At 36.4% G+C, this 21048-nt stretch overlaps 1 protein-coding gene across 1 annotated transcript in view; it reads right to left on the bottom strand.

Annotated features, from left to right (window-relative positions):
• Window positions 1–21048, bottom strand: part of LOC111720133 (T-cell-interacting, activating receptor on myeloid cells protein 1) — a 42326-nt gene that overhangs the window by 15016 nt on the left and 6262 nt on the right. Inside the window, exon 2 of the mRNA XM_023501031.2 lies at window positions 7025–7172. The gene's annotated coding sequence lies outside the window, so the exon portion shown is untranslated. The remainder of the gene's footprint in view (window positions 1–7024; window positions 7173–21048) is intronic.

Genomic DNA, 21048 nt, shown 5'->3' on the forward strand with positions numbered 1-21048 from the left:
GGGAAACAAATGCCCAAATCACTTGTCCAGGGTCATATAGTGACAAATGGCACGATCAGCATTCATTGAGCCTTTTTGACTTTAACTCTAGCACCCTTTGGACCTTACCACACCACCTTCCTTTTCACATATTGTTTCCCACCCACAGTTCCTACTTCTGAGGAATGGAGTGTGAAGAGGAAATGTTTCCCCAATCTCTGATCCTATAGATTCCCCAACCTAGAGCTCATTCCTTGTGGTTAATTCCCTGGACAGAGGTGACACAGTAGAGACCGCTACCTTCCAAAACCATGCTCAGGTTTCTCCCCATCACTTTTTATTTGAGCATCAAGTAGTTACTGGGCTGGGTCCAGACAAGGCTGCTAATACCAGAGTGATGGGGGCAGCTGCAATTCCCTTTGTGGTTGGTGTTCACTTGCATTAAGAGGAACTTAGCTCCATCTCGGGTAAGCCTCAAACTTCTCCTTTCCTTCCTTGTATAGAACAAACCTTGTGGCCCATGAAGGAGCTTAACACAGAAGGATCACATTGTGACTGAATCCACAAATCTTCCTGGCCAAGCTCCAATGTAGAGTTTGGGTACAAGGCAAAAACCAAAGGTGAGCATTCCCCATAGTCAATGATCTAGAACAAAGTCCAGACAACTCCAGAGGAGGCGAATCCAAACCATTCTCTTAGTTTCTGCCTTTCTCCTCTTTGTACCATTTTTGGATTGGCCCTTATACGCCATACTGAAGAAGAAGAAGAGGAAGAAAACTCCTAGTAACAAGAAGTATGGTTCTCTCTGTTCCTGCCATGATAAAAGTTCAAGTCATGTAACATTTTCAGAATTGGCTTTTTCTCATATCCCCATTCTGCTCCTGATCACTTCCTACAGTCAGGCTTGGCTCCCCAAAGAGTACTTCCTCAAGCAGCCCTATACAAAGTTTCTCCTTCTAGCTTCTTCCAAGCCCTCCGCCCTGCAACAGATTCTTCTTCCAGCACCCTTCTTCCATACATCCAGACTTCCGGGGCATGGTAGATTCTGATTTTTTCTGTGGGGCTAAACAGAAGCAGCTGTGTGTCCCAGCATCCTGTGATGTCATGAACAGAAGCTAGAAATCACCCCAGGACTTGTACTGCAAGAGCTCTCAATGCCTCTTCTTGAGTAGAAAATATTATCTTCTGACAGTTCCAAAGCAGACTTGAATGAGTCCAGGAGAAATGCAAGGTGCACAGAATTAGAGAGCCACCCCAAATGTTCATCTGGACTATTTATGTCTGACCTATAGCAGAGCATTCTGAGCTAGTATTGGTCTTAGTAATGACATTTGAACCCTAACTCAGCTCTAACAGTGATGTTATTTTGGTCTTCTTCAAGAATAAAGGACAACAACTAGCCAATGTGGCTGTCAGTAGTGAAGGGTCACATTGTCCCTAAAGATAAGATTGGGGATTTTAGAGATAGGGGACTAGACTTTGAGAGAGAGCCTAGAAGAAAGAAAACACTGTATTAGGAGTCACACATGGGTTCAGAACCTGGATATGCTTATAACTATCTGAGTGACGTCGACCCAATTCCATTCTGTCCTAAAATGGATGTGTTCAGTCATTTCAGTCAACTCCAATCAGTTTCAGTTGATTTCTCATGACCATTGGCAAAAATCCTGGAGTGTTTGCCATTGCCTTCCCCAGTTCATTTTACAGATGAGGTAATTGAGTTAAATGGGCTTAAGTGAACTAAACAGGGTCACACAATGAATAAGTGTCTGAGATTGGATTTAAGCTCTCAAAGAGGAGGCCCCCTGATTTCAGGCTTGGTATTTTGTCTGCCATATGTGAAGTAAAAAGGATTAGACCTGATCTCTACTGCTATTTTGGTTCAAACAGTACATGAATGCAAACTGTAAACCATCATCTAAAATGGACTTCCATCACCTTCCTTTCTCCTGAATATGAGGAGTCAAAATCTAAAGAGTATCTAAAAACCCATCTGACCTACATTTCCCCCAATATTGATATTTATGGGAACCAAGCAAGCCCATCATCGTAATTATCAATATAACTTAGTATAAGGAGTTTGGCAACCTAGACCTGTCTCTGTGTTTCCTTCTCTGTGATCTGAGCAGCTGTTCTCTAGGGCTCCTTTTTCTTATTTCCAACAGGAGGAATTCAATCCCAAAGTTGTAGAGGTAGGTAAGTAGAAGGATGGTGATGCCCTGAAGTGAAATAGGGAAATAAGGAAGAAGATTGGGTCAGGGGGAAGATAATGATTTCTCTTTTGACTATATTTCATTTGATATCTCTCAGACAGTCAGCTCCAAATGGCCAAGAGTCGAATGGTAATAAAAGATGGAAGCTCAAAAGAGATGCTGGGCTGAATATGGTGATCTGAGCCTGGGTTAAGATGTTAATTGAACCCTTGGATATTGATGGGATTGTCAATACCGAGAGTGTAAGAGAGAGTGCCCAGGAGAAGCAGAACCAAGAAAATGTTGCTTCAGAAACTTAGAGAAAAGAGCATGTCTCAGGGGTTATGGCACTAATAATCTCAAATGCTATAGAGAGGTCAAGACCAATGAGAGAAGAGGGAGGAAAAGGTCATTCGAGTTGACAATTATAGATCATTGGTAAATTTAGAAATGGTGGTTTCAACTGAGATAGCGGAAAAAGCCAAGTTACAATGGTTTACAAAGTGTGTGAGAGGGGAGGAAGTGCAGACAATGAGTATAGATTGTTTTTAATAGGTATACATCTGTGAGAGGAAGGAGGCATTTAGGATTACTGCTTGACAAGAGAGTGCAAGTGAAGGTTTGTTTTTTTTTAGCCATGGAAGACAATGGAACTCAAAGACAGTTGCTACCAGTCATTTTCTTAGGAACCCTTATCCCAACCCTAGCTGAATCTCTATCATATTCCTTCTCCTTTCCTTTTCCCTTCATGACAGGAAGAAGTGAAAGTCCATGGAAGACATGACCAAAAGAAACAGAATCAAAATATAGTGGGAGAGAGTGAAGATTAGAGGGAAATGATGATTTAGTGTGACAATTTGCTAGGGGAGATAGGCAGCCATGAGATTAAGAGTATGGGTAGAGAGGCTTGGCCTGGCAAATCAACAAGTTGCCTCTTCTTTCTTTTCATTGAGCACTGACTGGCACATAGTAAGCACTTCATAAACTCATAGTAACAGACCTGGAGTCAAAGCTCCATAGATTTACTGGGCAGCCAATATATCCTGATCCAGGCATCCTGTCCAGTTATTGGCAACTCCATAGCCAAAGAAGGGGAGCTTCCTAGTCTCCCTAAGCATCTGTTCCATGGAACTCCAGGAATCCTGTCCACATTCCAATACCTCCATAGCAGTTGTCTTTCTTTTTATGAGGACAATCCACCCACACCCTACTCTCTAGCCATATAATATTGCATGATATCATGAGACAATTCTATTCTGATTCCAAAGTCGATGGATAATGAAAGTCTACCTCAATTGATGCCTCAATAAATAGCAAAATCATAACCTCATCCTAGTGATTCTGAACTCACAGTTGCCATTACTCAAAAGACTTCTTTCTCTTGCTACTCCCAAATTCCTTTCCCCTCCATCCCTTTCTCAGTGTTCCTCTCTATTCTCTTCAACTTTTCTACTAGAATAGTGTGGGGATTTTTTGAATCCTAGAGAATATATAAAATTTACTTTTATTGGGGGAATATTTAAAAATAATTTTTAAGTAAAATTATTGTCATAAATATGGCAGTAAATCAGTTATGAAGATGTAAAGGAAAGCCTTGCCATAATTAGGCCCAATTAAGGTTTTGGTTTTTGTTATTGTTGAATAATTCAGTCATGTCCAGATCTTTGTGATTCCTTGCACTACACCAAACCAGGCTTTTTTATCCTCCACGATCTCTTTATCTGTCCAAGCTCATGTTCATTGCTTTTATGACACTATTTATCCATCGTATCTTCTGCCATCCCCTTTTCCTTTTGTCTTCAATCTTTTCCAATCATCAGGGGCTTTTCCACCAAATCCTATTCTCTCATTATGTGGCCAAATGATTTAACCTTCAGGTTTAGTACTTGACCTTTCAATGTATAGCCTGAAATAATTTCTTAAGGTATTGATTGATTTGATCTCCTTCTTGTCCAAGAAACGCTCAAAAGTCTTCTCCAGCACCAGAATTCAAAAGCACTGATTATGCAGTGCTCAGTCTTTCTTACACTTCAACTCTCATAGCCATACATTGCTACTGATAAAAAGCAGGCCTTTGTCAACAAAAATCTCTGATGTTTAGCCTACTATTCAAATTTGCCAAAGTTTTTCTTCCAAACAAGAGTCTTTTAACTTCATAGCAGTAGTCATCATCTGCAGTGATCTTTGAGCCCAATAATATAGAATCTGAAACTGCTTTCATTTCTTCTCCTTTTGGTACATAACGATGAGACCATTGTCAAAGATCTTAATGTGTTGGGTTTTTTCTTTTATGTTCAGCTGTCATTTACACTCTCTTCTTTCACCCTCATCATTTTCTATCATCAATATTTGCTGGTGTTTCTCCCAACAACTTCAATTCTGCTTTATAATGCATTCTGACTTGTTACATCAAGTGCTCTGAATAAAAGTTAAATAATAAATGACAATCTACAGCCAGGTTTGAAAGCAATGACTAATCCCATATTTCCTCAGGAAACAAATAAAATGATCTGGTCCTATCATCACTTTGAACACTTGCCACATTCCCATATAATAAAAAGTTTTAGAATAAATGAAGCAAAAGTAAATGTCTATTTTTTTTATGGAACTCCCTGTTTTTTCCATAATTCAGCAAATGTTGGCAAGTTGCTCTATCGATTCTCTGCCTCTTCGAAAACTTCCTTTTGAGTAATTATTAGTTCACATATTGCTGAACTCAAGGTTAAGGAATTTTAAACATAGCCTTGCTGGCAGGTGAAATGAATGCAAGTATTCAATAATTTCAACATTCTTTAGCATTGATCTTCATTTGGACTGAGCTATAAACATCTTTCCAATGCAGTGGCCACAATTAGACTTCCAAATTTGATGACATATTGTGTGAAGCTCTCTAACAGAATCATTTTGCAGGATTTTAAATAGCTCAGCCAGAATTTGGTTACCTCTATTAACCTTATTATTAGAAATGCTTTCATCCTTGTATTCAGGGTCCTAGCACTGGTATCCCCTTGGCCTCTGTTGCTAACACCCCCCCCCATTCAACAGAGTCAACAGACTCTGAACCCCCAGAAAGCATAAACTTCTTGGGGCTGTTGTTCCTTTGTTTTTTGCCTTTCTTTGTACAATAGCTGTCATACAGTATGTGCTTAATAAATGCTTGTTGATTGTTGACTAATAGCTGTTTCCTGTAAGTGACCTTCTCCTTCTCCAATGTGCCACTTTACAGGGAATCCTCCATTTATGAAACTCCCTTCTTCCTCCCCTCTTCCTCACATAATCTCCATACAGCTCAGTTTCCATGTTCTTATATAAGATCTTTTCTTTTTGTCATTATTCTTTTTGAAATTATTGTGCATTTATACTTTGTAATTACTTTCTCTGTATGTGTTGCATCTCCCCGATATAACTGCAAACTCCCTGAAGGCAGATTTTTGCCCCTGTTTGTCTCCAATATTTAACATATATCAATCAATTATGAAGTGTTTTAAATTTAAATTTTAATATGCTATCAGTGCAACTTTGTAATCCATCATAAATAAACATTAATTAAAGACCTCCTCTGTATCAGGCATGTACTAAGTGTTGGGGATACAAAAAGAGGCAAAATGGTTCCTTCTTTTAAGGAGCTCACTATCTAATTATAGAGAAGATGGGGAACAATAAAAATGTACAAAAAATATATAATAAATAGTAAACAATTAAGAGAAGGAAAGCACTAGAATTAAGAAAGATTGGAAAAGACTTCCTGTAGAAGATGGGGGTTTAATTGAAACTTCAAGGAAGGCAGGGAGGCCAGGAGGTGGAAATGAAAATGGAGAGCATTCAGTCTTGGGGGATGTCCAGAAAAAATGTCCAGAAACCCTGAGTGATTTATCATGAGATTTAAGAGAGGGCCACAGTGCTGTGCAATTTCAGCGGAGGGAGAAATTCCTTCCAATCACAGATGACAAAGAAAAGATTTTTAGAGAAATGTGGTCACTGTGTTGTAGATCATTTATGTTATTTGATTGTGAATCATTCTGAAAAACCAAATACTTCTCTTTAAATACTGATAACATCAAGGTCTTCCTGTCCTCCTGTCCTCAGTTTTATTTCTCCTATTTGTTTCTATTGTGTGTGAATAAGTTCTTGCTTGGAGCTTTACATTTTTATTAAGATTTTGTTTCCCAGATAATGATTTTTCCTGAGTCTAAGATCTTCTCGCTACTGATAGTACTAACATGCTCTGCTTTCCTCTAGCTTCTGCCTCTCCTTTTGGTAGATGTCCTCTGAAAGGTCAGTTAGGTAAGATTTCATATGGAAACACTGGTAAATCTTTGACCATGCTTAAGATATGGTTCTTTCCCTCCAACCTATGGAAATAAAGCTTACAAGGAAAAAATGTTACATTAGCACTTTTTCACCCATCCATTTTTTTTAATATAAAACTTTCTACTTCATGTGTATGTGATGGAGGGAAGGTGCAGAAAATGTGGGGACCATTAAAAAATTATAAGTGATTTTGAGTATAGTTTAATATGGCTGTTAATAAACTAGATTTCTTTCTTTGAAAAGTATATTTCAATATTCTATTCCAAAACTTTTAATAAGTCAGTAATTCATGTATCAATTGAGGGATGATTCTTGATCTTATAAATTTTAATCAATTCTTTATATATCTTGAAAATGAGAATTGGATTAAAGAAACTTGATGAAAAGCTTTTCTGAGTTTATTATTTCCCTTTTAATTTTAGCTTCTTTGGTTTTGTTTCTATAGAAGAGTTTGAGTTTATGTAACATAAATGAACTTGTCGCACTCTCCCCCAGTGATACATTTTCTTCCTTTTCTGGGCATGTTTCTTCCCCAATCATACCTCAGAAAGGACATATCTTCTTTGCATTTTTAATCCATGCATGAAATGGCCTTTACTATCTCAATCACGTGTTCATTTGGAGCTCATTTTGGTATCTGGAGGAACTATGTGTTCATTGATACATTGGGCAGCTCACAGATATCACTGCCTGCAAAAAAAAAATAAAAAGAGCTAAAGAAGGAGGTGTAGATCAAAAGGTGAAATCAACTTTGTGCAAAACAAACTCCTGAGTTGTTTTTCCTTTATTTTTGAACAGGTCCAATCACGAGGTGATGTTTTGACTAGTACATGAACTCAAATTCAAATGGAGCGGGGTTGCACATAGTAATCACCCTCTCACTCTCTTCCAGTCACTGAAGTCCAGTAGCAGACCAAAAGGCAATAGGATGGGCAATGGCTCAGGATGCAATGAATGATCCTGGCACCTGAAATGTCTAACCAAGCTTTACATGCTCAACAATGCCTGTTTTAGCTGCCTTTGTGGCTGTTGGAACAAATTGTTCTCATCTATTCAATCTTCTAAGGAAAGTCTTCATAAGCTTGGGTAAATGCCTGAGTAGTTGCCTCCTGAATCTCCAGTCCTACCAGCTCTGAATTTAATTAGCAATAGTTCTTCCCCTCACTGCAATAATGCCTGTGACATCTTGGATGGATCAGACTTTCAAAATTGCATGTGTTTAATTGCCAGTGTATGGAGAAACTCCGTGCTTGTTTCAAGGGTTGGCCCTTGACAATAAGTTCCCCCACTACAATTTCATCAGGTGATTAGGTCGATTGTAGCACAGATATTTCGTTGGATTCAAATTAAATATTTCTAAAACTGCAAAATAAATTCATTCTCAACAAAAAGGAGAAAATTTTGATATTTTGTGACTGTCTGCAAAATCCAAATATCAATTTTTCAGATCCTGACCTTAGAGGACTATAGATTTGAGGCCAAAAGGAATATTAATGATCATTGACCCTAAACCCCTCCCTTTATAATAGAGGAAACTAAAACCTGGATTGAAGAGATTATCCAGGGCAGTGCCATTACTAGAATTCAGGTCCTAAAGGAAGAAAAACTTGCTGGGTATTTTGGGGTTTTTTCTCCCATTAATCCAAGAATGGTAGTGAGAGAACTTCCTTTGTATTAATTAAATTGATTAAGTAAAAATTAATAATTTAATTAATAAATTGGATTAATAGCTAATTACTTGGAATCTAGGCTAGCTTCCCTCAGTGACCTGCTATCTGAACTGTCATGATACTATGGAAGAACTCTTTGAAGAAGACGGGGCTTTTTCCAGAGGACATAAGGTTTGAAAGTCCTCATGTAGAAGGTAGCATTTGCTATTGTTACCCTGGTTCTTCCTTCATTTTCCAAGAGGAGGAACAACATCATGAGGATGATGACCTAACTTGCATCTGACCTCTCCTTTGAATGAAGGTCAGAGTTCTGCCAGAGTACAGGGAATCCACACCAGAAACAGGAGACCCTTGGGAGCCCTCATAGGTTATGGATGCTGGATTGGGTAAGTATCATTAAATAGCCAATAAATCTTAAATTCCCAAGGTCTTAATATATCAAAGGCAGGAGGAAGTCACTCTCCTTAATCTCTGTGCTAATCTCTCTGCTAATCTCTGCTGTAGTGAGAAATTAGCAAGATTTTCCTGAGTTTTGTGCATCCAAACTTCAGGTTGATGTTCTCTCCTGGAGACCAAGCCCATAAGGAGAAGAATAATTTGTGCTAGAAACCTGCAAGAGAAGGATGCAGAATCTTAATCATCAACAAGGGCTTGACTTGGAATGGGAATGGGCAGAGCTGAGGATTTCATTCTTCTCTTCCTCTTTTGGATTCAAAGGGTAAAGAAAAATTCTTTAAGGTGTAAACCACTTCCCTTATTCAAACCTCAAGTTGTAACTAGGGTATCCTCATTTATAGAAAAAGAAACCAACTAGACCTAGCCACAGTCACGTACAGCAGAGAAACCGTAGCTGAGGTTAGTATAAAATTTAAAAACCCAAAGCTGATTCTGACTATCTACTGCTTCCTCTTGAGCATACAGGATATTTAAAACCCATTGTAGTTTCTGATTTCCCTCTCTACCCAATCCCCTGTCTCAGGCTGAAACTGAATTTCCCTTCTTTCTCCTAACTTTTTTATTCTATCCCATCTCATTACCTCAAAGGATTTCTTCTATGATTGCCATGTGCCTGGTACTATGTATGCTAAATAGGAAAGACACAAATGAAAATCAAACATTTCATAAACTTAAGAAACTGAGAGTGCAGCAGAATCCTAAGTAGAACATAAGTCATAGTGCCTGGAACACGGTAATTATTTCATGGAGGTTTGTTGGTTTCCTTGCTTATTGACTATGTACAATAAAACTATGTTTAGTAAAAACTACTCTCTGAAAATCCAAATTATCAGCAAAGTGCATTACAGTGTCTTGAAACAATTGCACCTGGAAAATCTTTTTTTTTAAAGCTATCTGTATCAGAGAGGGACGAATCAGACACCCAACAATTGGGTGTCAGTTCTATCTTTTAACTATATCTTTCTAAGCTATAATTAAAAGACAGGTAGAAATCAGAAATTTTAATGACAAAAGAGCACCAAAAACATATAAAACTCAGCTGGCCAAACAATAATCACAACAATTGATGAACAGAACCCAAAACAGATAAATAAATTCTTTTGAAAAAAATTGCACTTTAGGGGATAATACTGGAGAGTGATCACCATCCTTTAATTATTTTTCTAATTTTTCATATACAAGGAAGTAAACGAAGAAATCAAGGGAAGGAAATGGAGGAATTCTACTAGGAAGTTCAATCAAGGTTGTCCTAATTAGCTCTTCCTGGTCAAGCACAATAAATGGATTTTTGTGGACTAGATGATAAGATTTTATATATACTGCTGAATAGCACAATGAGACTATCACATTATGGGAGATCCTGGGAACTGAGACTGAGGAATGGAATATTTATATCTCCCATCTTAGGCTTGTTCCACAAAAGGCACATATTGAACATAATGGTGCTTGGTGTGCTCTTCAGTCTCTGTCTCTCTCTGTATGTCTATCTCTGTGTGTCTGTATCTCTCTTCATCTGTCTCTCTCAGTCTTTCTTCGGTCTCTATCTTTCTCATTTTCTTTCTTTCTGTCTCTGTCACTGTTTTTCTGTATCTCCCCACCTCTCTCTCTTTTCTCTTTCCTCTCTTTTCTCTCTCTCATCTGCCTTTGTCTCTATTTGTCTCTCTCTTTCTCTCTCTTGTTTCTCTCTCTCTCTCTCTCTCTCACACACACACACACACACACACATACACACATGTCCTCATATCCATGTTCATTTCATAATGTATACATATTCCTTACTACTGTTCTTAGCTAAATTTGAGCTGACAGACATTATGTGTATTTTTAGGAGATTACACTCCAGTTTGTTGGTATTTTTTTTTTATTTTGCTGGGAGGAGGTTTTGAGGAGAGGAGTTAGTATTTTTGCTATGCTATTGTTTACTGGCTGATTATTAATGGTACATACACTGTGGAGGCTCTGAACAATTCCAGTAGGAATAATTTACTACTGAATTTATCCTTAGTGCCTGAGGTAGACTCAATCTTCAAATTAAAGTTAAATTTGATACAGTAATCCAGAGTAGATATTACATAATTACTTATGATGGTGATATGAGTAAGGAGTTTGCTAGTTTCTGGGTTAATCAGGAAATTACTCCTCTATTAGTTGATTGAATCTATTTCTGAAGGAGCACATTGGTTCCATAAAGTGGAGGTAAGGAGAAAGTATCTTCCTACCACTACAAAGACATGGAGTTGGGAAATATTTTTAAGTCAATTTGACATCCCAAAGTGTCATAAAAGTAGGATATAAACTAATAACTCTAAAACACTAGTTAATCACTCCTGATAGTGAAGAGTTTTAAAAGTCAAACATGGAAATAGAAAGCCACTAAAATTTATCTCTCTAGAAGAATGAGTGATATGGTCAGAACTACAATTTAGTAGTAGAAAAACATCATGATCATCACTATCATCATCCTGGCATTGCTAAAGAAACTATAAAAGAGAAGCGAAGAATTTGGGGGAATGGGACCAACAAGGACACCACTATAATAGTTCAACAGGGAAAGATAACAAGAATCATAAGTGGGGGAGAAGGATAGACAGAAAGAATGGGACAGAAGTGGAGATGCTATTGAAGGGGAAATGACATCCTTTGCTAACTGAGAGGATGTGTTTACCACATGATGACTATATTCCACATATTCTTTCAATATTTCAATAATATCAATGGAATGCAAAATTTGTTCCCAATTACTGCTCATTCTCACCATGTAGCCAATTTAGCTTACTTTTTATGACAGATTTCTCTAGTTAGAGGCAACTGTGGTATATAATAGATAGAGTTGATCTCCTTGTTGGGAAGAATTGGTTCAGTTATTGAATCAAATAAATATTGGCTGACTCGCCTTGGACCAATCATCTTAACTTCTTAGTGCCCTTCAAAGCTTTCAATTTCAAGTTAAAGAGCATATTGGACTCCGAAACAGAAAGACCTGAGTTCAAATAGCACCTCAGATGCTTAACAGCCATATATTCCTGGCTCAGTCTCAGTTTCTTCTCATAGAAAATGGGGATAATGATAGCCTTTAGCACTAAGGATTGTTGTAAGGATTAAAAAGAATAGTATCTGTAAAGACTTCAAGAAACCTAAAATTGCTACTTGAATATTAATTCTAGGTTATTATCAATGTCCCCTTAAATCAAAGCAATCACATGAACACAAATAACCAAAAAATGAGCAATCATTTGCTGACGACATCCTTGATATCAATTCTGGAAAACTCTCAGAAACATATATCTCTATTGTTCTCATGAGTTATCATTTGGGGGGATTCTTTCAGGAAATGGCTGAAACATTCTATTTCCCTGTTTCTGATTGATAGAATTTGGTCATTTTCCTTGGTGATTTGTTTAGAAGATCTGTCTAGATCATCTTTTAATACCGATTTTCAGAGAATACCTGATTTACAAGTCAGTTTTTGATCTTAGTGTTTTTAAACAGCAAATGTGTTTTATTGAAATAAGTGGGGGACACACTACATAGAATTCTGGACCTGGAGGCAAGAAGACTGAATTTCCAATCCAACCTCAGATATTTCATAGCTGTATGATCTTAGGCAAGTCACTTTGTTTTAGATCCCTCATCTATAAAATAGAAATAATTATAGCATCTACCTCCCAGAGTGAGGATAAAGATAATTTTAAAGTGCTTGGCAGAAAATACAAATGATAACAATATTATTATTTACTTCATCTTATTGACTCAATTTTGTTCTCATAGCTTTTGTCATATCACATTGAATTTTATCTATCCTCTCTCAATTTTATATATGATTCTTGCCTGCTGCCTGGCATCTTGCCACAGGACCCTCTCAATTAAAAACCATGTCGTTGTTCCCAAAATATTTGGAGGAGGGGAAGAATGGGTTTTTCAAGTCATTGCTCCCTGAAGCAGCTAGCTTAAGGCAGTCACCTTCTCAATCTTACCTCCCACACATTGTCACCATCTTTCTCTTCTCACATCTCTGAGCCTCACACACACACACTCTGAAAGAGATTGAAGAGACCTGATCTCTCTGCCTCTATAATATAGCTAAAAGTTGATTCATGAGCTGCCCATCAGGATCATTTTAGACTTACTTGTCAACATCTGGGCTGGCAGCTATGTCAGGTTGGGTATGATTATGTTCTTGTTCTCTGAGTTAAATCTGGGCTGTGGGAGTCTCCGAAAGTTTGGACCAGGATATAGGAATGATTCCAGGATTGTTTTGTTTAGAGAGCTAGTTCATTCTGAGGTCTCCAACTGAAGAACTCGAGTGGGATATCTGGCCTGATGAGATCCTTGTCTGAGGATAAAGGAGGAGATGCAGGGGAGGGAAAAAGAGACAATGGGGAGCAGTGTAGGGATCTGGGAGGCTGAGGATTCTTGTTGTCTTGAGTTGTTCCCCATAGGTGGAATATCTGATCATACTCAGGTCTGGCTCACAATAACGTTATGAGGTCTCACCGCATCCTAAGTCTCTGAGTCAGGTTCCAGCTCACTCCTTCCCTTCAAGCTACTGTTCTAATAACAAGTATACATAAACCTCTGCTTTCTTCATTCAGTGTCACATCCTGACTCTGTGTGTTTCAGAAGATATGAAGAAGAGAAGCTTTGGGGAAGAGGAATGAACCCTGAGGGTGATGCCAGAAAGTGTCTTTCACACAGGGATGAAGGGACACTAAGGAGAAACATGAGAGAAGCATCCCAGCAGTGGAGAAAGCATGGAGAAGAGTAATATGAGCTTGGGAGATGAGCCATTTTTCACAAGAAGTTCTCTGACATGCCAAAAGAAGACAGAAAATACATTATATTGAGTCTTCTTCCAAAACTAAATTTCTATGCACAGGGCATCTAGGAGAGATGGACAAGTGAGTGTTTTAAGCTAAAGAGAAATGAACGTGATGTAGCCTTTAAAAATCAGAGGTAGACGGTCAAGGAATTCAAATCTCTGATTGCCTTTCAAACGTGTCTTGGGAGTATAACTTGTGGTTAAGCTGGACTCTGTAAGTTTTAATGGAATAAATGTACCTGGAGCACTGAAAGTCTTCTGAAGGGAATCAACTATTTTTAATACCTAAATTAGCTACAAAGGACATAGGAAAAAAGATTCTATTTACATCCAGACAAAGAACTGCTAAGTAGAAGCATGTATAAAATGATTTTGTATGTATATATGTGACTAATTATAGCCATTTCTACAGTGGGGCAGAAGGGAAAAAATAAATTTACATATTCTTATTTTATCATATTGTATGTTTATATAATTATTATATATAGTGTTAAATAAAATTATAAATATATTTAGTCACATATACACTTATACAATTATATATTTAAAAGGAATAGCAAATTGTACTTAATAGATTTGCAGTTTCATATGCTATTATTTTTTCTATTGTACTACATTACAGAAATTCTTGTTTTATTTCATAAATTTAAAATTAAATAAAACATTTTTTAAGACTCTGAAGCAACCACCTAAAGAAAAGGATTTGGAATTCTGTTGACAAAATGTCTTGAGGAATACTAGAGACTGTCCCTAGCCCTTGACAAATTGCTCAAAGTTTCATTTTCCCCTGAGGAAAAATTGGGGGAAAAAATTGTCTCAATCCCTCAATTCCATCAATCCTACTTTCCAAGAATACACTAGATTGTGATATATCCAACTGAAAATTATTTCTTAATACACCTTTCACTAGGTGACCTTGTAAAATACTTACTTCTTGCTGGACTTTCTTTGAAGAAGGCACAAAATGGTGGGTAGAAATAAAGCAGAGGAGTAAGGAAGAATAAGGTAAATAGGGTAAAAAAAACTTGAGAGGAAAAATAGGAAACAGGAAAACACACAACAATTAATTGTAATTTAGAATGTGAATGGGATGAATTTACCCATAAAATGGTAATGGATAGCATATTTTAAAGTCAAATTAAACAATGTGCTGCTTTCAGGAAACATTATAAAAATGAGACATACATCTATCTGAAATAAAGGACAGGAGCAGAATTTAGTATGTAAAAAAGCAGTGATATCAATCATGATCTCAGATAAAGTTGAAGTTAAAAGATTTAATCAAAAGTGAAAAATAGAGAAACTACAATATGTGTCAGTAGCAAGATTATTCAATATTGTTTTAGACCACTTAAAATGCACATTAAAAAATACCTGAGTGCATACCTGCCAAAATAGACATAGTAACTGTGTTGACATTTAAATAAAACCCATTTTATACAAATAAACTCAGGTCTAAATAATTAATATCATATTTATTGATCATGGGTAGCTAAAGCCAATATGATTTTTAAAATTGCAATTTACCTAACTAATCTATTTATCTAATTTCATCCTAATTAAATCATTCTAAAATTGTTTTACTGAGTTAAGGGAAAAAAAGATCAGGAACTTCAAAGAAACCAGGGATAAAAGATGTAAAAAAGTAGATTTAGCAATATCAGACCTTTCATTATATTATAAGGTTGTTGGAGTGTAAAAAAGGAAAATTTTGATTATTGTAAATTAAAATTTTATTGTACAAATAAAACCTAATAGCCAAGAATAGAAGGAATGCAGAAAATTGTGTGTGAGAGAAAATATTTCATAAACAATCACTCAAATAGGACACAGTTGGGTTGGAATACTGTTGTGGTATAGGAAATGTTGAGTTGGTTAATTTAGAAAAACATGGAAAAACTTAACTTATGAAGAAAGATGTTATCCATCTTTGGAGAAACAAATAATAGGAAATTATCATAGTACAGTCTTTTATATATGTTTATGAGTGCCTATATATGTATATATGTCTGCATGTTTATAGATATCTCTAGAAGTATATATTTCCATGTTTAGTTGTAGTGTTCTTTAGGGTAGTAAGGGGGAGGGAAGAGAAAAAAAAATCAAAAAGTACACAGAAAAGAACAAAAGAAAACAAAGAGGGCAGCTAGGTGGCGCAGTGGATAGAGCACCAGCCCTGAAGTCAAGAAGACCTGAGTTCAAATGTGATGTCAGATACTTAACATTTCCTAGCTGTGTGACCCTGGACAAGGTGCTTAATCTCAATTTCCTCAGAAGAAAAGAAAAGAAAAGAAAAGAAAAGAAAAGAAAAGAAAAGAAAAGAAAAGAAAAGAAAAGAAAAGCCGAGTAACTTTGAAAATAGGTTTGGTATCCAAGATGCACATGTACACACATGGATATATGTTTTGTTTTGTTTTTTGTTTTGTGTGTGTGTGTGTGTGTGTGTGTGTGTGTGTAAAAACAAAAGACATTGGAACTGAGAATTAGTACAAATATTTTGGAAAACAATGTGGAATTATGCAAATACAGTGAGTAAAACTATCAATTTTTGTTTACCTAGAGATATTATACCCCAAGGAGGCCACCGACAAGAATATATATATATATATAAACACTGTGTGAGAACAGAATCAAAAACAGAGGATATGTCCATGAATTAAGAAATTATTTAAAAATTGTGAATATAACAGAATATAATCATGTTATAAGAAATGAAAAACGTGATGAACATAGAGAAGCACCCCCCTCAAAAAAAAAACTACATGAACTAATGCAGACCAAAATCAGCAAAGCCAACAATACAAATAGAGATATGCCCTGATAATTTTTTAAATGAATCTTGTAAAATTATAAAATGTATAAAAGGCTTGTGAAAAGAGGCATGAGATTATATTTCCATCCCACTTTTTTATAGAGATGGGAGATCCACAAGTATTATAAAATGCACGTATTTTCAGACTTTTCCATTGTATTCCTGAGTTACGCTTTTTTTTCCCTCTTCACTTTCTTTTGCAAAAGTACCATTTGTTGTATAGAATGACTCTTAGAGAGGAAATGAAACAGAACACTGGGGAAAGCTGCTAATGTAAAAAATAAAAGACATAAATAAGATCCCATCTAATAATACTAGACATTAAAAGTGCCATTCTTTGATGAATATTTAGCATGGGGCCTTTGAAAAGGATTTCAATGGAAAAAGTAAGAGACCAATGGTATTGTGCAGCAAAAAATCATTCAAAATTGCTCAGAGCAATTCTCCACTTTAAAAACTGTTTTTTGTCACTTTTTGGGCTCCAATAGAGACTAGGAATAATTTCTGGTTACAAAGTATTCCTGGAAACTAAGATACCAATATTCAATTGAGTATTTTCTGAATTTTCCTCCCATATGACAATAAGCTCATCTAAGGAAATTCATACTTAAATGTAAGTAGTACACAGGTAGGGCTGGAAATGGGGAAAGGAGAAGTCAAGGAAGGATTGGATTAATTCACAGTATTGTCGTCAAAAACTTGACAACAGAATTGACATAGGGTTTCATAAATAAACTAAATGGATATCCAATCTATTATTTGTCTCTGATCAAATTGAAAAAATTTCTCAGCCATCTTTTTGGTTTATTTGTTTGTTTGTTTTTTTAGATGAGGCAATTGGTTAAGTGACTTGCTCAGGATCACACAGCTAGTGAGTGTTGTCTGAGGACAGATTTCATGTCCTCCAGAGTCCAGGGCTGGTGTTCTATCCATTGCACCTGCTAGCTGTCCCCTCAGCCATCTTTACAAGATAATAGAGCAATGATCTTACTTAAACACAACAGATGAAACAAAGGGAATTTCTAATAACTGGCTGACCAAGATTAATCTCATCCCAGTGGCCTTTAAAAAGAAAGTTGGCCCAACTGAAAGACAGAACCATAAAAGTCAAGTCTTTGAATTATGTGTGAGAGGAAGATCCAAAGACATGGCTACCTGAACCCTAATCTATTATGAAGAAAATAGGTAACATGGTTCCCCAAATGGTATGATCGCTTTATCTAGTATTCTCCAAGAGAAAAAAGATTTCTGGGGTGATACCAACTTCAAGAGTAGCTTCATAAGTAACTAATGAGTTTGAGATTTCTTGTTCTAAGTCACTGTGTCTAATAAAGAAAATCTGCGAATTCTAATTCAATGGTGATATAAAAGAAAATAAAAGAAACTAGGTAATTTCATAAATGCTCTAGCAATTAATTAAAAATAGTATACCAGATTCATTTTATTGGTAAAGAAATTAAAAGAAAATTGGGATGTTGATTCAACTAGCCTCCACCAAGAATACAATAAAAGGCTTCCCTAAAACCCAAGATAGTGAAAAGGTCCCTCCAGGAGGGCCACATGAGCTCAGGCAAAAAAGGTTGGAAAACAATGGCAGTGTCCTAATGAGGGAAGCCACTAGGGAGCAAAAGAGCATAGTAATGCCATGACTGAGAATAGTTAGTTAAAGACCTTGGAGCAGGGGCTCTCTATACTTCCACAACTCTGATCTCAAGCACAAAAAGAGAAGATAAGGCCCCCGACAGGAGCTGCTGAGATCAAGATAAGGATGACCTTACACATGACCACCCCATCTAAGAACGGAGGACACAGCAGAATCTATACTGGAACAAGGTTCCAAATTAGAAACTGAGACTGGAGATAGAAATAAATAGAAAGGCAGAAAGCTAGGAAGATACATTATAGAGATGCCCCCAAGGAAAACTAGAAGATAGTAATTGGACAAGTAGGAATACAGACAGCTCCTTAGGGGAAAATACATCTTCAGTACAAGGACTATAGGAGTACCCGGAAGAAATTAAACAAGCTATTTTTAATAGAATGAGAGCTCTCAATGGAAAGAGAATAAATAGATTGGCAGAGAAATTTCAAAACTTTAGCAAGGAATCAAGAGAATCTGAGGAACAGTAAATATAGCTGCCAAAATGTCAAGGAATGAAAATGTCTCTCTGTTCTGGTAGGGGAAAAAGAAACCAGTAACATTTCAGAACACAACAGTCTCAAAGAGTCAGAAATAGTAAAATACATAAATAAAAGAATTGTATATAGTTTTGTGGTGTCTGTATTGGAAAGAAAGAAAGAAGGAATGGTAACACAAGAGGGAGGAAAGGAAAACAGCATAGTAGAGTATCTGAGAAGACATAATCAAGGAGGGAGTGAGAAATGTAGAATACATGAATGTTCTTTTTATCCAATCTGGACAAGGAAGAGACAATCACAATTCCATTGTGTGGTCATGTTCCTTCTCTTTTGCAGCCATCTTTTTTTCTATATAAAGAGGAAATTGGGGAGAGGACCTCAGCCTCAGCTTCTCTGGGAAGGAAGTGGTGGATCACTAATCCAGGCAAAACAGGAACTAGTAGAGAAAATTAATGAAGGGGAAAAAAATAAACAAGATCTCCTAGACACCAGATCAAAGATATCCATGGACAAAAAGGGGAGGGTCAGGAAGAGGGACTAAGCATTGCTCTGTCCAAGCAGGTACCTTCCAAATGGAAAATTCCATGGTTTTTGTAGGATATCTAAATTGAAAGGCATAGGAATAAAAGGAAAAGATAGAAAGCTGAAGAATTTCAAGCAAAGGCTTTGATAAGCTGACTCAATTCAACAAACTTTTATGCCTTATCTTATTCTTTCCCCCACTTATTCCTTTATAAATTTTGGAGAGAAGGAAAAAAATTCCTTTATAAATAAAAAAATTCCTTTATAAATTTATAAAATTTGTTATAATTTTCTAGATATGTGTGTGTGTATATATATATATATATATATATATATATATTTGTGTATGGGGTGCACATATGTATTATATATTCTCTCTTTAACCTATTCTCTATGTGAATAGCATTTCAGAACCACTAGCCCTCCACTCCACTTAATTCTTTTGGGTTGGTTCTTGTTTTCACACCTCATTCATGTAGCATAATTATTGTGTTTTACCTTTACATTTACATGATTTTGCTTTGTAAAAATCACATCATACTCAGCTCCACTCCAATCTTTCTTTTGGACCACCCAATCACTAATGATCATCTTAGACATATGGTTTACCTTTCCATGTATAAAACATAAAGTTTGTTCTTATTGAGTCCCTTGAAATTAGTCTTCAATGTTTGCCCTTATTTTATATTGAATTCAGATTTGTTTGAAATAAAATACTGGAAATTGGACAGCTCACTGAATGTTCTTTTTTTCATTCACTATTATTATTATTTTCATGGGATATAATATTTTCAGCCTCAACCCTAGTTCTTTTGATTGGTAATATACAATATTCCAGGATTTTATTGAGGCCACTGTTAGGTCTTGTGTGAGTCTAATTGTACCTCCAGCATATTTGAATTGTTGGGGATTTTTATTATATGTAAAATTTTCTCTTTGATGTGGGGGTTTCAAAATTTAGCAATAATGTTTTGATTTGCTTTCCTTGTAATATTCATTTCGGGTGGTGATCAATGGATTTCAATACATTAATGAAGGCCCTTTTAATTGTAAAGCTTGGTAGTGCTACTACTGGGCTTATATCCCAAAGAGATACTAAAGAAGGGAAAGGGACCTGTGTGTGCCAAAATGTTTGTGGCAGCCCTGTTTGTAGTGACTAGAAACTGAAAAATGAATGGATGCCCATCAGTGGGGAATGGTTGAGTAAATTGTGGTATATGAATGTTATGGAATATTATTGTTCTGTAAGAAATGACCAGCAGGATGAATACAGAGAGGATTGGCGAGACTTACATGAACTGATGGTGAGCGAAATGAGCAGAACCAGGAGATCATTATATACCTCAGCAACAATAGTGTATGAGGATGTATTCTGATGGAAGTGGATTCTTTGACAAAGAGAAGATCTAACTTTTAATTGATCAAGGATGGACAGAAGCAGCTACACCCAAAGAAAGAACACTGGGAAATGAATGTAAACTGTTTGCAATTTTGTTTTTCTTCCCGGGTTATTTTGACCTTCTGAATCCAATTCTCCCTGAGCAACGAGAGAACTGTTTGGTTCTACACACATAGATTGTATCTAGGATACACTGTGACACATTTAACATGTATAGGACTGCTTGCCATCTGGGGGAGGGGGTGGAGGGAGGAAGGGGAAAAATCGGAACAGAAGTGAATGCAAGGGATAATGTTGTAAAAAATTATCCAGGCATGGGCTCTGTCAATAAAAAGTTATAATCATTAAAAAAAATTGTAAAGCTGGGTGACAGACATTAGAGATACAAAAATTAAAAGGAAATTTTCTTGAACCTTAATAGCAGGGAATATATCAAGTAATAAGAGAAGAAGGGAAATGAGCAATGAGTCCAAGTAATCTAAGAATGTTTAAGAAAGAAGAAAACATTAAAAGGCTGAGAGGTCACTGATAGGAACAAAAGATGGTGACTTTTGAGTTCAACTTTAAAAAAGAGGTGATTAATCTGGGGGAGGGAATGGGGGGTAAGAGGTGAAAAATTGGAACAAAAGGTTTGGCAATTGTTAATGCTGTAAAGTTACCCATGCATATAACCTGTAAATAAAAGGCTATTAACAGGATGATTTCAGAAAGGCCTGGAGAGACTTCCACGAAATGATGCTGAGTGAAAT

Source organism: Sarcophilus harrisii, chromosome 3 (genome assembly GCF_902635505.1).
Source record: "Sarcophilus harrisii chromosome 3, mSarHar1.11, whole genome shotgun sequence".
Lineage (NCBI taxonomy): Eukaryota > Metazoa > Chordata > Mammalia > Dasyuromorphia > Dasyuridae > Sarcophilus > Sarcophilus harrisii.